Raw genomic sequence first — 3,931 nt, 5'->3', positions numbered from 1 at the left:
AGTAGACAAAGAATTATAATTTTTCTGAATAACAAGGAAGTGAACAGTGACTGTGTTTTTGTGATCACGTGATCTCCTGCTTCACAGCTTCACTGTTAAATGGTGACTCATAGGTTAACGAAGAGCGCCATCTAGCGTAAAACACAGAAAACACGTCATTGGCGGTGTGGGCTTTGAAAAAAAAAATCAAACACGACATTTGCAGTGAATGAGTTAAAACAGGACAGGGTTGTCATTGTTTTATTATTTACTTCTTTTGGACAACAGCAGGAATCAGACTCTATAACTGTGTCCAACATGATGGACTGTGTTCAGGTGATCTGTGGATTATCAATCTGTGCCAGCGAGTCATTTCCCACCATTTGTTTGTTTGTTTGTTTAGTGACTGTTTCTGTTGGTAGTCATGGCTGCCAGTTTCCACCTGACATCATGTGTGAGTCCCGCCTGCTCCAGACCATTCTGAATAACTGCTAGCTTGCATAGCGTCTTCAGGCTTGGACTCAAGTCTAAGACATACAGGTCCTTTAGTGTTCGTGATCCTCCACAGATAACGATACGATCTCCCACCATGCAACAGCACATCCCATACATCTCAGACGGTCCTTTCCCCTTGGGCTCAACCTTCTTCTCCCAGGAGAAGGTCTCTGGATTTAATTTCCACAGATCACTGAGGGTCCGGTCCGGTCCTGGGTGTGACCACCATATATGTACAGCTCTCCATTGTCGGTAAAGGCTGAATGCTTTGTGCATCCTTCTGGAAGAAGATGTGTAGAAGGTGTGTTCAGCCAGCAGTTGGTCTCTGTGTCAAACACTCTGATGGTGTTGTAGTACTGACCCCTCCAGCCCCCAAATACAAACATCTTTGTCCCGATGATGGTGGCAGAGTGATATTCTGAAGCAGGAGGTGGAGTGCCTCTGGTGTTAATTAAAGTCCAGACAATTGTAGTGGTATCCAACCTGTAGATGTCATTAGTGTATCGAGTCAGCTTGGTTTCTCCTCCATAATATTTAATGTATATACATGACCTTCCCCAAGACACAGACTGAGTGGTCCTCCCTCCCCTCTGGAACAGTCCCTGACACCTTGGGGTTGAACCATCTGTGGGTGTCGACATCAAATGCATAAAGCACTTCGCAGTACTCACCTGAGTATATCTGACAACCTCCCCAGAGGTAGATGACATCTTCAACCAGCACAGCTGAGTGGCCGTAGCGCGAGGGGGGAACCTCGAGGTGATGTTCTCCTCTTCCAGGTGTCACCGGGGGCAACCTCCTCCAGCGTAAAGACACTGTGTTGAAAACATGCACATCAATCTGATCCTTGTCATGATCCATGTCATCATTATCGTGGTCATCATAGCATACTTCAAAGGAGTACACCTTGTCTCCAACTGCAACACCTGCATGTTCGTACATTGGTGGTCTTCCACTCTGCAGATGCAGCGTCCAGCAGAACATAGGTATCATGACATTCATTTTCACTTTTTTTATTTTCAATGTTTTATTTGGGGTTTTATGACATCAATTACACCCAAAAAAACTGAACTTAGAACATTCAGTGGATTTTCTGTGGTCTGGGGTTTTCTGAATAATTAGGCTGAAAAGTAATCTGAGCTTGGCCCTTCGACAGTGAGGTCACAGTCGATTAATCCCACCCACTCTCCTCCTCGCCCCTCCCCTCCCCTATCCTTTCCTTTGGGGGGGGCGGAGCAGAGGCGATGATTGACAGGCAAAATCCCTCACCAGCGACACCCGCAGGCAAAGATTTATTTTTTCATTGCAGTTGAAAAGGCTTTAGAAATGTGAGAGAAAAACACCTGCCATGGATCACTGGAATGGAATTTTCACTTAAAACTTTTTGTACACTTTTGAAGGACCAGGACAAAGACTTTGAATGTGGTGTAAAAGTGAATGTCATTAAACCTTTAAGTCTTGCTCTGTAAATGAAAAGTAGAGTCCTAATGTGCGCTCTACTTATTTTTGGTTCAGTGGCACAAAGGACTCACAAAGTTTAACAAATCCACAAAGCTGATGAGTTGGGTTTGGCCAATCATGGAAGCCGATGGCTGTTGATAGTGAATCGATCACCGGCACAGTCACAGTTCAGGATGCTTCTGGGAATCCTCTGTTCTACACAGCAGACAGTCCGATTCATCAGCGTTGACAACTAGTCTTCAGAAGAGCTATTTGTACTTTACTGGAGTATTTCCAATTTTCTGTACTTTTACTTTTATTCCACTACATCTCAGAGGCGAATACTGTACTTTAACTCCACTGCAATTATTCATCAGGTTAACAGGTAGGGTCGTCAGAGCTTGTTGCTGTAGGAGCCGTTCTTCTTGTCTGGCGGTTCCTCCTCCTCGTCCCACTCCGTGTCACTGTAGCTGCTGTCCTCTGAACCGGCGGCGTCCGGGAGCGACTCGTCTCCGTTCGCCTCCTCTTCCGGTGGCTCGCCGAGCCGGAAAAGAGCGTGTAATGGGCGTGTAATTGGCCGACGCCACGATCTGGGGGCGTCTCTCTCTCTCTTCCTGCTCCAACAGCTTGACACAGTTCAGAAGCAGAGAGTTCTGATCGTCCCGTATAGTGCTTCCTGTTCCGTCTCGTGGCTTCTTTCAACTCATTCACTGCCAGGGACGACTTTGACGCATATTTTGTGTTTTTTGGTGTTTCCACTAGATGGCGCTCTTCGCTAACACATGAGTGACCATTTCATCCCCAGATGCACACAGAACCAGGAGATCACCTGTTCCCAAGATGTACTGCTCCATTCACTTCCTGGTAATTTGGGAAATCGCCTGTATCTCGCCTTCCATGTATTTTTGACGAGACATGCTATTTTCTACGGCCTATAACAAGCGAATTGGGGGTTGCAATGACTTTTTTTTTTGCGTGATCAGCAACTTTCGGGGGATCAATTATATTGGAGATAAATACTCTGACTACTTGAAAAGGTACGAAAATGTAAACATTGCTGGCAGTGGATGATTTATTTATGTATTTATTCTGGAATATTAAATATATTAAATATAATACATATACATATATATGTAACTCATTTAACTCATTTAACTATATATATATATATATATATATATATATATATATATATATATATATATATATATATATATATATATATATATATAATGATCAGTTATTTGTGTTTATTTTTATTTGTTATAAGTTAAATGTTCTCAAACAGAAACTTGAATCAAATCTAAGTCATTCAAATTGATTTCAAGATTTTACAAAATATTGGTCAAGACATTGGTAATCGGTCATCTAGGACTCTCCAAAATCGGGATTGGACCCACTAATCTGGTACGGTTTAGCTCCAGTTCACTGTCTAGCTTCAGTGATGTAGTGCTCTCTAGCAAACATGCCTCTAAATGAGCAGAACTTCTCAACAACATTGACAGTCGAGATTGAAGTGCAATTTGACTCCTTAATGTTGTATGCAAGCTTTCACACATGGATGAATCAACAACACAATGTTATTGTGTTTTGATGTATTCAAACCCCGCATTAAATCGTACTTCAGTTCCAACTTCCGCTCCAGCGCTGACGCCTCTGGTTCTTTTCTCGAGTGACAATCCACTTGACTCTCCATGTTGTTCATCTAGTCACTTAATACGATACAATAAAATAATGTGAAACGCAGCCTTCAACCAATCTAATCTACAGTAGAGTGCAGCGAGAGAGGTTTGTTGACCTTGTGGAGCTGCAATAAAAAGAATCAGAGCATAAAACATACAAGAAAATCACAACAGAAAATAGCGTGCCCGTAATATACGACTCATGATTGGACGAGTGTGATTAAGTCAAGGCTTTCCACGGCAAGCCATAGTCAAATCAAAATACCCAGAGCCTACCTGGGTGGTTAAATTGAACACACACAATGAAGAGCTGGAACATTAAGAAGCATTCAGAG

The 3,931-nt window shown here is 42.8% G+C and overlaps 1 pseudogene across 1 annotated transcript; it reads right to left on the bottom strand.

The window, feature by feature from the left end:
* Positions 1-650: 650 nt before the first annotated feature.
* Positions 651-1,458, bottom strand: LOC308101485 (kelch domain-containing protein 3-like; annotated as a pseudogene). The gene has a single exon. The product of its transcript is annotated as a kelch domain-containing protein 3-like (transcript).
* Between the last annotated feature and the right edge of the window lie 2,473 nt (positions 1,459-3,931).

This window comes from Gymnoscopelus braueri (genome assembly GCF_963280865.1).
Source record: "Gymnoscopelus braueri genome assembly, chromosome: 15".
Lineage (NCBI taxonomy): Eukaryota > Metazoa > Chordata > Actinopteri > Myctophiformes > Myctophidae > Gymnoscopelus > Gymnoscopelus braueri.
The sequence above is the reverse complement of the archived record's forward strand: the minus strand, read 5'-3'. Positions and strand labels throughout refer to the sequence as shown.